At 44.1% G+C, this 12,945-nt stretch overlaps 1 protein-coding gene across 1 annotated transcript in view; it reads right to left on the bottom strand.

Annotated features, from left to right (window-relative positions):
• The window catches only part of ALPK3 (alpha kinase 3), a 311,388-nt gene that overhangs the window by 245,185 nt on the left and 53,258 nt on the right, over window positions 1–12,945 (bottom strand). Inside the window, exon 3 of the mRNA XM_075345487.1 lies at window positions 8,193–8,293. The gene's annotated coding sequence lies outside the window, so the exon portion shown is untranslated. The remainder of the gene's footprint in view (window positions 1–8,192; window positions 8,294–12,945) is intronic.

The raw sequence follows: 12,945 nt of genomic DNA, 5'->3' as shown, positions 1-12,945 counted from the left end.
TGCTTCCGGCCGCAGTGAAGTGAATATTAAATGAGCATAATGAGCGGTGGTCGGCAGCAAGTGACAGCAGCAGGAGAGATTGCAGGGCTGGAGAAGGTGAGTAAAGGTTTGTTTTTTTCTCAAAGACACATGTCTTTTCACACGGAACACATCCGTGTGGTCCGTGTGTGTTACGTGTGACACGTTTGCATTCCGTGTGACACCCGTGATGCCGGAGAAAAACGGACATGTCGGCGTGTGGAGAATACTTAGGTGTGATTACAAAAATACTTACGTGTACCCGAAACTATAGGAAAACATATGTCAACGTGTGTCCGTGTCTCCGGTACGTGAGAAAACTGTCCATACACGTACCGGAGGCACGGACGTGTGAAAGAGGCCTTAGAGAGGTTTGCTGAGGTTTTGGCGATGTTTGTCTGCAGGACCTTGGCAGACTCTTCACTCTCTTAGATAAATATTTCATTGAGTGTCTTGCTCTGCCATACAAATTTTATGTGATTGTGTTTTTCCCCTGTTTTTCTATACATGTGATAAGTACTTTTAAAAAAAAAATCACTACAAATTACAGTTATATAAAAAAAAAGGCATAACAAAATATTCAGCATCTTTATATTTGCAAAAACAATAATGTTTCAAAGTACTGAAATTTTTATGCATTAATTATATGTAGCAGTAGAGGGAAAACTCTTGGATATCATAGAAACAGGAGCCAACAACAAATTTTCATTATCAGATTTGATTTTAGGCTAGTTTCACACTTGCGTTGAACGGTATCCATTGCATTGCGTTGTGTAACGGATGCAACGGATGTGTTGCATATAGTGGCACAACGGATGCAACGGATGCTGCAAAACATCGCAATTCGTTTTTATTTTTTTTTATTTTTTTTTTTACAGTTTTACCAGCAGCAGACTATTGTGAACGATCAGCTGATCGCTCCCAGTAGCCGGCCGCCGGGTGATCAGCTGATCGCTCCCTGCAGCCGGCCGCCGGGTGATCAGCTGATCGCTCCCAGTAGCCAGCCGCCGGGTGATCAGCTGATCGCTCCCTGCAGCCGGCCGCTGGGTGATCAGCTGATCGCTCCCTGCAGCCGGCCGCCGGGTGATCAGCTGATCGCTCCCTGCAGCCGGCCGATCAGCTGATTGCTCCCTGCAGCCAGCCGCCGGGTGATCAGCTGATCGCTCCCAGTAGCCAGCCGCCAGGTGATCAGCTGATCGCTCCCTGCAGCCGGCCGCCGGGTGATAAGCTGATCGCTCCCTGCAGCCGGCCGATCAGCTGATCGCTCCCTGCAGCCGGCCGCCGGGTGATCAGCTGATCGCTCCCTGCAGCCGGCCGCCGGGTGATCAGCTGATTGCTCCCAGTAGCCGGCCGCCGGGTGATCAGCTGATCGCTCCCTGCAGCCGACCGCCGGTGATCAGCTGAGCGCTGTCACTTGCCGGCCGCCGGGTAATCAGCTGATCGCTCCCAGTAGCCGGCCGCCGGGTGATCAGCTGATCGCTCCCAGTAGCCGGCCGCCGGGTGATCAGCTGATCGCTCCCAGTAGCCGGCCGCCGGGTGATCAGCTGATCGCTCCCAGTAGCCGGCCGCCGGGTGATCAGCTGATCGCTCCCAGTAGCCGGCCGCCGGGTGATCAGCTGATCGCTCCCAGTAGCCGGCCGCCGGGTGATCAGCTGATCGCTCCCAGTAGCCGGCCGCCGGGTAATCAGCTGATCGCTCCCTGCAGCCGACTGCCGGTGATCAGCTGAGCGCTGTCACTTGCCGGCCGCCGGGTGATCAGCTGATCGCTCCCTGCAGCCGACCGCCGGGTGATCATCTGAGCGCTGTCACTTGCCGGCGGCCGGGCATGCCGGCGGCCGGGCGGGCGCTCAGCTGAGCGCTGTCACTTGCCAGCGGCCGGGCATGCTGGCGGTCGGTCGCTCAGCTGAGCGCTGTCGCTTGCCGACGGCCGGGCGCTCAGCTGAACGTTCAGCCACCGCGAGCCAAAATAAAGTTTGATTTAAAAAAGAAAAAAAAAGCGCATGCGCAGTGAAATCCAGAGGATTCCGCTGCTCAAAATAACGTTACATGCTGCGTTGCTCCCGCTGGGCGGAAGCAACGGAGCGTCGCCCAGCGGAAGCAACGCAGGTCCTTTTGGTACAATCCGTCACCCATACAAGTCTATGGGAAACAGCCGAATCCGTTACCGGATTCCGCTGTTTTCTAAAAGGGCGGATTGTAACGGAAGGAAATAAACGCAAGTGTGAAAGTACCCTGCGGAAGTCAAAATCATTGACAAAAGGCTCATTTTATAACTGAACCTGACAATGTTTGAAACTATGTAGAACAATGTAGGCACAACTGTGATGTTTTGGAGAGCACCAATTTCTCAAAAATGTATCATGTACCTCCCACACTATTAATAAACCTACAATCATGTGACTAATGATTAAAACATCAAATATATTAAATTATGCATTCAGAAATGGACTGTCATTTTCATAAGTCTTTAAATATTTCCATATTACTACATTTATAACAACTTTTTTCCAAAATCTTTTACCAAAAATTACAAAGACAAGTGTAAAAAAAATACCGCAACCAAATCATCAGTTCACCTATCTGGTAGTGGTCAATAAGAATTTATACTGATGCAAGATATAAAAAAGCAACAAAAAAGAGGAATAAATATCATTACTTACAGCAAAGATGGAACTGCAGCTGTACGTTACCTAGGCCAAAAACTACTACTCCTGCATTATACAGCTAAGCCCCCACTAGGGGGAGGCATCACAAGTGCAGGAGGAGCAAATCACATAGACACTTCCAAACATGGAGGGAGCGATTCCTGGATGGAAAAATTGCACACTGAAGGCTTGCATAGAGCGCTGTTCACACTTACAGATGCACAATAACAAACCCGCAGCCTATTAGGCGATGCCCATACTATTAGATCAGGCTGGCTGCCAAGCCGTACTCAACTGCGCATGATACGGGGACAGAAACTCTAATATGCAGGGCCTAACAAAAAGGGGGCCTGGCTGCATCCTGTACAAAAAAATATGAGTTTTTTTTGTTGGTGTTATGGCCATAAATCGGAAGTTTACAACCCTCGTCACGGGAACCACATGCTTCTAGATCCCTACACTATATATTATATAAAAAAGCAACAAAAGAGGAATAAATATCATTACTTACAACAAAGATGGAACTGCAACTGTACGTTGCCTAGTACAAAAACTACTACTCTTGCAGGATACAGCTAAGCCCCCACTAGGGGGAGGCATCACAGGTGCAGGAGGAGCAAATCACACACACACACTTGCAAACATGGAGGGGGCAAAAAAACACTGCAACCAAATCATCAGTTCACCTATCTGGTAGTGGTCAATAAGAATCTATACTGATGCAAGTACAAAAATGTGGTCACTAATTATAACACAAAATCCCAGTTGTGTTCCATTAAATATTCTGTTTTGTTGTCTTCAACTAGAGAACTTGGGAAATGTTATAGCTTGTTTAACATCCTTGAATAATATTGTAATTGAGGTGGTGTTGTCATGGCACAAAGGACATTACATTGGGTTAAAGTGCACCTCTCCCAACTTATTTATGAATGACAATGCATGACCATGTAGAGATAACATACGTAATAAATATCTAGTAATAGTCGACACCAGGCAGTTAGAATGAGTAAATCATTCTTCTGGCAAGCCCAACTGAGCATGCATGAGGCTCGGTTGCATTATTTTAGAGGCAATCTCTAGGAATCTACAGAATTTTAATAATCCTTTAATCTATTCTGAGCTGAAATATTCTCATAGTACATATATGTACAGAAACATAATCAGTAAATACCAGTAAATGATCTAATTTATCTATGTACAGTACCTGTGTGATATATCACGCAAATACAACATACAGATCAGGTATGCGTTTACTGACGTGTATATTGAAAGAGCTGTGTGAGTGCCCACAAAAGATAAGTAAATGGAGTGAATTGGTGAACTGACAACTCTGTAGATTGGAATTTCTGAAGAATTGGGAATAAACAATCTAACATACTGTCCAAAACAGCTACACTTACATAGTTACATAGGTTGGAAAAAGACCTAGGACCATCTAGTTCATCCTTCCTCCATCAATTATACATTTTGTCACTAAATCATTTGTAACCGACAATGTTATGCATACTGAGGAAATCATCCAGCCCTTTTATAAAAGTTGTTATATTGTCTGCAATTACTACCTCTTGTGGTAGGGCATTCCACAGTCTGACTGCTCTAACTGTAAAGAAACCTTTACTATTTAGCTGCCGGAATCACCTTTCTTCCACTCGCAGTGCGTGCCCCTGGTAATTAGTATTTGGAAGGAATAAGTCGTGTGCCAGTCCTTTCTATTGACTACACATGTATTGATACATATACAGTTGAAACTAGAAGTTTACATACACTATCTAAAAAAGACACATCTGCATGTTTTTCTCACTATCTGACATGAAATCAGAATAAATCTTTCTCGTTTTAGGTCAATTAGGAATCAAAATTATTTATATTTGCCAAATGCCAATAATGAGAGAAAGAGAATGTTGTAAGACATTTTTATATACTTATTGCAAAGTCAAACGTTTACATACACTAAAAGTACTATGTCTTTAAACAATATGGGACAGCCCATATGATGATGTCATGCCTTTGGAAGCTTCTGGTAGGTATATTGGCAACATCAGAGTTAAGAGACACACCTAGGGATGTATTTTAATGCACAACTGAAACACACTGCTTATTTGTTTAGCATCATGGGAAAGTCAAAAGAAATCAGCCAAGATCTCAGGAAGAGAATTTTGGACTTGCACAAGTCTGGTTCAGTCTTCAGTGCAATTTCCAGATATCTGAAGGTGCCTTGTTTATCTGTACAAACAATTATACACAAGTATAAACAATATGGGAATGTCCAGCCATCATACCACTCAAGAAGGAGACGAGTTCTGTGTACTAGAGATGAACATGCTTTGGTCAGACATGTGCATATCAACCCAAGAACAAAGGCAAAATACCTTGTGAAGATGCTGGCGGAAACTGGTAACATTGTGTCACTATTCACAGTTAAATGAGTGCTGTATCAACATGGAATGAAAGGCCACTCTGCCAGGAAGAAGCCATTACTCCAAAATAAACATAAAAATGCCAGATTAATGTTTGCAAATGCACACAGGAACAAAGACCTTAATTTTTTGAGACATATCTTGTGGTGTGATGAAACTAAAATTGAACTGTTTGGCCATAATGATCATCATGATGTTTGGAGTAAACAGGGTGAAACTTTGAAGCCTAAGAACACCATCCCAACTATGAAACACAGGGGTGGCAGCATCATGTCATGGGGTTGTTTTACTGCAGAAGGGACTGCTGCACTTTGCAAAATAGATGGCATCATGAGGAAAGAAGATTATGTGGCAATACTGAAGCAACATCTCAAGACATCAGCTAGGAACTTAAAGCTTGGGTGGAAATGGGACTTCCAACTCAACAATGACCTGAAGGATACTGCCAAAATGGTTACAAAATGGCATAAGGATAATAAAGTCAATGGTTTGCAGTGGTCATCACAAAGTCCTGATCCTAATGAAAATTTATGGGCAAAGCTGAAAAGGCAGGTGTGAGCAAGGTGACCAACAAACATGGCTCAGTTACACCAGTTCTGTCAAGAGAAGTGGGCTCAAATTCCTACCAACTATTGTGAGAAACTTGTGGAAGGATATCCAAAACATTTGACCAAAATCATATAGTTTAAGGGCAATGATACCAAATACTAATGAAATGTATCTAAACTTTTGACTTTGCAGAAAGTAATAAAAATGCCATAAAACATTCTCTCTCACTATTCTGGTGTGGTGCCCCTTTTGCTTCAGGTGCCACAGGGTACTGCACCTCCATTAAGGTGCAGTGCTTATTCTGGGTAAGTGGGGGGGGCCAAATACTGGTGCCAACCACAATAGACTTTACACTCAATGAGTGGAGCTCTCCCACTGGGATTGCGCTTGGGTGGTCACTGGGGACAGCCATTAATAATATGGGATTCCCGGTCCAGTAGCGCAGACAGTTCGGCGGCGGGGCTATCGCATGCAGAAAAGGGAAGATCATGACACTGAGGGGGAGTCTGTCCGGGGAGCCTCTAGAGAGGAGACGTGTGGGAAGGACGTGGAGTAGAGAGAAGTACAAGGCAGCTGAGGAGAGAGCTTCGTTATTCCCTCGGGGCCCTATGGTGGAGAACGCTTTATGATTCACCATCAGAATTTTCCTGGAAAGACGAGTTCAAGTTCCTTTGCCCACCATTAGTGCCCGGGGCACAGGAACACAGAGCCAGGAGCCTGGACCAGGGTTCGGCTCCAACAAGTGACTCACATTGCCTCCTATATGGGTTAAGACTTTTAATACAAAATGGAGGAGTTCCTGATGAGCTTTAGGACACGGGGATTCATAAAACAGCGCAAGGAGGAAAGAGATCACGTTACTTCCATGGCACCGATTTTGGCCCATTTTACTATTCGGGATGAGCCTGGAGCCCTGGAGCCCATGACAGTGGAGATCGGCATCCCATGGGCGACACCATATGAGTGAGTAAAGAACTTGAACTGCATCACTGTGTCGTCCCTTTACTACCAGCCCATACCTGCCATTGGCGAGACTCTCATCACCAACCTCCCGGGACTAAGCTATACCTGTGGAGAGCTGGACCAACTCTGCTGCATCACACCAACAGCCCCGGTAGAGAGACATTGGCGGCTCCCCTTATAGCTGCATACCACAGGTGGCGTCACGAAACAACTACCCCCATCATCATCCCTTTCCCCTTCTTTGGTGGACACCTCGGGACCATGGAGCTGGGCAGGACCACCCGTGACATCCCTGACCCGTACCAGCCTGGTGACGAGTAGGACCCCGGCCCCGTGAGGTGCTCCACTGGCATTTGGCAAATATAAATAATTTTGGTTCCTAATTGACCTAAAACGGAAAAGGTTTATTCTAATTTCATGTCAGATAGTGAGAAAAACATGCAGATGTGTCTTTTTAGATAGTGGATGTACACTTCTGGTTTCAACTGTAAATGAGATCTCTTTTTTCTAAGCTAAACAAGCCTAACTTTTCCAACCTCTCATAATACGGGAGGCATTCCATCCATTGTAATAATCTAGTTGCCTGCATTTTAACTGACTCTAACATCTGAATATCTTTTTAAAGCCCAAAACCGGATCCCATATGCCAGATTTAGAGGGGTAACAATACGTTGGGATCAATTGTAATATCACTAAATTAGTTGTTTTAATTTCAATATGTATTAAAAGATTTTCTTTTCCTAAATAACTAACATATTTCATCAGAGGTTTTTCTTGCACTCCAAAGACGTGCTGATAAGTTTTTTTGGTTTCCATTATTCAATTGCTTGTTAGATTTTTATTATGCATAGTAGAATACTTTGCAGTGTGTACTACAAGAAATTCCAACAACTTGCAAAATTCAGTGACAATACATTTATGTGATTTATCCCTCACAGTCTTATAGCAACCGACCATACGAAATGTGGTTGATAGCAACTGAGTGTAAATGTCTGCTAGACACACATCACTGTGTGACCTTGGCTTGATTTAATCGCTGAACTTTCCTGCTCCCTTCGCACTTTCCTGTTTGCATCAGCTTAACAGCTTCTCTGTGCAGACACTGATGCAAGTGGTGTTGGTTTCATTTTATCTGTATCACATGGCAGGAGCTTCTCTTGATTTGATGCCCTAGAATTTTTTTCGAGATTGTAAACGCCAATTCAGAGGAACAAAAAGTTTCCAAATGTTGCACTAAGCTATCGGTTTACATATCCAATGCCGTATATTACCCTCCTGAACTAGTAAACAATACGTTAGCTGACTGGTAACTCAAGTATCACAGATGAGTTCCTTTGAAGTATGTCCCATGCAGATGCTCAGTCTTTCTACATCAGTTTTAGCTGGACCTTGTGTTACATTCCTAACAATACCATTACACAGTCTTGGGGAATTAAATTTTTCCACATTCACAATTTAATACTGAGACCAGAACCCTTCAATTTTATAGGACAGCAATATGGCATATTAATCCGATAACGACCAAGCACCTTAAATGTATGGCGTTTGGTCCTAGAGTTTAACCCCTCACCATGCTAAATTTTATAGTACACAGTTATACCTTTTGCTCATGCAATCTAACAGGAGTAGACCAGTCCCCGGCTGTCAGGCACAAGAGCGGACACTGTGCAGATGTCTGGTCTGGTAAAATCCTGTAAAAATCTGTACAGTAGGAAAAAGACAAAGGGAAGGTGTAAGTTAAGAAGGAGTAAAAACAAGAAAATTGCATGTACCTTGGCTTTAATTTTCTTGCAGCAAGGAAAGTAAATCCTGAAAGACCTATTGTTCTTTAGCTGGTAAAGTCTACAACAGACAATTGATAGTACATCAGTTTAATGTAAAGGTACCGTCACACTAAAGGCCCAGTCACACTAAACAACTTACCAGCAATCCCAACAACGATCCAACCGGATAGGGATCGCTGGTAAGTTGCTAGGAGGTTGCTGGTGAGATGTCACACTGCGACGCTCCAGCGATCCCACCAGCAACCTGACCTGGCAGGGATCACTGGAGCGTGGCTACACGAGTTGCTGGTGAGCTCACCAGCAACCAGTGTCCCAGCCCCCAGCGCCGCGTGGAAGATGCTGCGCTTGGTAACTAAGGTAAATATCGGGTAACCAACCAGCGCACGCAGCTACACGTGCAGAGAGCAGGGAGCAGCACACACCGCTTAGCGCTGGCTCCCTGCTCTCCTAGTTACAGCACACATCGGCTTAATTACCCGATGTGTACTGCAGCTAAATGTGCACAGAGCAGGGAGCAGCGCACAATGCTTAGCGCTGGCTCCTTGCTCTCCTAGTTACAGCACACATTGGGTTAATTACCCGATGTGTGCTGTAGCTACATGTGCAGAGAGCAGGGAGCCGCGCACACTGCTTAGTGCTGGCACCCTGCTCTCCTAGCTACAGTACACATGGGGTTAATTACCCGATGTGTACTCTGCTACATGTGCAAGGAGCAGGAGCCGGCACTGACAGTGAGAGCGGCGGAGGCTGGTAACGAAGGTAAATATCGGGTAACCAAGGACAGGGCTTCTTGGTTACTCGATGTTTACCGTGGTTACCAGCGTTCGCAGAAGCCGGCTCCTGCTGCCTGCACATTTAGTTGTTGCTGTCTCGCTGTCACACACAGCGATCTGTGCTTCACAACAGGACAGCAACAACTAAAAAATGGTCCAGGACATTCAGCAACAACCAACGACCTCACAGCAGGGGCCAGGTTGTTGCTGGATGTCACACACAGCAACATCACTAGCAACATCGCTGCTACGTCACAAAAGTTATTCGTTAGCAGCGATGTTGCTAGCGATGTTGCTTAGTGTGACGGGGCCTTTAGCAACATCGCTAGCAACATCGCTGCTGAGGCACAACTTGCTAGCAATATTGCTTAGTGTGACATCCAGCAACAACCTGGCCCCTGCTGTGACGTCGCTGGTTGTTGCTGAATGTCCTGGACCATTTTTTAGTTGTTGCTCTCCCGCTGTGAAGCGCACATCGCTGTGTTTGACAGCGACAGAGCAACAACTAAATGTGCAGGCAGCAGGAGCCGGCTTTTGCGGACGCTGGTAACCACGGTAAACAGCGGGTAACCAAGAAGCCCTTACCTTGGTTACCCAATATTTACATTCGTTACCAGCGTTCGCCGCTCTCACACTGTCAGTGCCAGCTCCCTGCTCTCTGCACACGTAGCCGGACTACACATCGGGTAATTAACCCGATGTGTACTGTGGCTATGTGTGCAGGGAACAGGGAGCCGGCACTGGCAGTGTGAGAGCGGCAGGTTGGTTACCCGATATTTACCTTAGTTACCAAACGCAGCATGCTTCCACGTGTAGCGACGCTCCAGCGATCCCTGCCAGGTCAGGTTGCTGGTGGGATCGCTGGAGCGTCGCTTAGTGTGACATCTCACCAGCGACCTCCTAGCAACTTACCAGTGATCCCTATCAGGTTGTATCGTTATTGGGATCACTGGTAAGTTCTTTAGTGTGACTGGGCCTTAAGTTGCCTGCAAAAGAGGTAAAGATCTTTAATAAACTTAAAGGGGTTGTCCACTACTTGGACAAGTCCCTTTCATTCCTCATATTTGGACCCATTAAAATTAAAAAGCGTATACTTGCCTCTTACATGGGCACATTTCCAGCGGTGTCAGCACTCTCTCTCCCAATGCTCACATGAGGTTGTTACATCATGCAAGCCCCTTGCCCAATCATCGCTGGCTCCTCCCTCCCTGCCCTCAGACAAGTAAGAGAGAAGATGATTGGCCTTGGAGCTGACGTGACATCACAGCCTCACATGAGCCCCAGGAATGACGCCAGCACAGGTGATTATAGGTGCTTTATTTTTTTAATGGGGCCAAACATATGGAATGAGAAGGGGTTGTTCTAGTTAGTAGACAACCCCTTTAAATTTGTCCAGAGGCTCTACTGCCAAGCAAGAAAGTCCCTTTTGTAGAATAGATCTTTCTTGATCAGAGAGAAGAAAATAAGATAAATTGAGAACCTGTAAATCATTTACATTCAAACCCAAAGACATTGGTATAGTGGAGTCTAAGGTCTGTGATTATTACTCTTGCTTGTCTTGCAGGTAAGAGAGTAATCCTTCTTCATGAGGCCACTTTTTCTGCCGTTTATCACATCCTTTTCAAACTCTGTGCCACTCTCTGGGTCGCTTATTATAGAGGACAAAAAATTACTAGAGAACTGTTCAGTAAGGGGTCTAGTGTGCGCTCGGAAATGGGATATAAAAATTTAACAATTTTTGTTCAGCGATTTCATTTTTTTCCTTTCAGAGCATGTTGTTAGAATACTCGAGGTGCAGAGACCAGCACCGCAAGTGACATCACTGGTATTCAGACCCCTTCTGTTGCTGGCTCACTACCCCTGATCTGAGCTAGCAATAGAGAGCAGCGCTGTCATTGTGCACATCGCACTCAAAGTAGCCCGTCCCCTGAAACAAGCGTCACTGATGATGCTTTGATTCAGGAAGTGGGCAGAGACTGCAGCCTCTGCTTCCTGGTGACACTTCTTTTGAGTATCCCAGCATGCACTGGGATTCTCAAACAAAGACTAATCAAAAAGGAAGGGGAAAAAAAGAAAAGCAGTTAGGTAATAGTACTGAATTTTTAATTCAAGTTTATTAGAAAATAGTTTGGATTATGGTACTAAATAGGGATTTAGGAAGAAAATTACTTTGGACTTCGGACCACCCCTTAAATTGCTAGTATATATATGTATGTGATTTCTATACAGGTAATGTTTCTTGCTGTCAGATTCGTATGTGGATATGCCGGGTTTAAATTTAATTTAGGCTGGGCATCATTGTCAACCGCAATGGTCTCTTTTGTGTCTTCCACAATTTGTATTTATTTTTCTTTTGCATAATTGTTTATTCATAGTACTGCTTACTTACCTTGGTATAGATTATTGATGACTTTTATGGCAATATTGTCAAGGCGTCTGTTTGGGTTATTTTTCTGTATGTACAGTGGGAAACTGGAGGTTGCATATTATCTCGCTGGCAATGGGTTTATATATCCTAAACCTTGATCAAAGAAAAACCTGTCACCAGGCTTTTCCCATATAAAGTAGGGCCAGCCCCTATAAGCCCTCATATACAGCTGTCTAGATTGCTGTATAAATGTTCCCAAGCAGTTCTGCTTAATGCAAAATGACCTATTTTTATACTCCCCTCAGGGCGGTCCTGTCCTATGGATGTCACTGGTCTTGATCCGATGCCTCCACTCATCTTGCGCTCGCAATCCTTCTTCACTGTTTCATGTGGATGACACATCTTATGTCATCTAATTAAAAAATGTACGTCTGGAACATCTATGGTGTGAACAAGGTGCAAGACTCAAAAATATACAACTAAACAATAGGATAAAGAGTTGCACACCAGTCACAATGTATAGGGGAATAATGAAAAGCAGAACTGCTACAGGAATACTAGACTGAAAAATACAATGGACTAGCTGAAAAAAAAGTGAAAAACATGAAAATGGAATGTGCATAACTGCTATGAATAATAGGAATGAGAGATGTTTAGCCATTGTATTGATCAATGCAAAGGAGCCCCAAAACCAAACGCCAAGGTAATCTCTATTTGTGGGATCCCTAACCTATGTGTAACCTCACCTGCAGTTAAAAACTTGCTCTGTATGGGAAGCTAAGGACCAAGCTATATATGTGAAATAAGACACATGGCTATGGGTCGGGCAGGGTTCTCAGACAGAAAATGCATACTAATTAAAAAAAAGTGTTCCAGACGTACATTTTTTAATTAGCATGCATTTCCTGTCTGAGAACCCTGCCCGACCCATAGCCATGTGTCTTAGGCTATGTGCGCACTTTGCGTCAAGGTAGTTGCAGTTCTAAATGCATCCTCTGGCAGAAATGCTATTTGCCAAAGTTGCTTTTGACCTCAAAAACGCTATAAATATGTGTACGTTTCTACCGCGATTTACCTGCTTTTTCAGTGCTTAAAGTCAGATGCGTTTTGACTAAAAATATAATGTTAAATAAAGTTTTAACATACAAACACTATATAAAAAAAGGGAAAAAAGATAACAAATAACAAGATTAATATCAAACAGAAAATGGCTTATTTTATTAAAATGATAACTTTGTGATAATAGTTATGCATAAAATAAAATTTATTTATTGATTTTCATAAATGTAATTGTCGGACTATGTGTGTGTGTAAAGGGACATATCATGCCATTAATATTTTGTCAAAAACGCATGCAATTAAGTGGTCCAAAACGCATGTTTTATGCATCAAAAGAGCATGTAAAACACTTGAATTTTGAATTTGATT

The sequence above is a fragment of the Anomaloglossus baeobatrachus genome, chromosome 4 (genome assembly GCF_048569485.1).
Source record: "Anomaloglossus baeobatrachus isolate aAnoBae1 chromosome 4, aAnoBae1.hap1, whole genome shotgun sequence".
NCBI classification, from domain to species: Eukaryota; Metazoa; Chordata; class Amphibia; order Anura; family Aromobatidae; genus Anomaloglossus; species Anomaloglossus baeobatrachus.
Note: the sequence above shows the minus strand (reverse complement) of the source record. Positions and strands in the feature narration are given on the sequence as shown.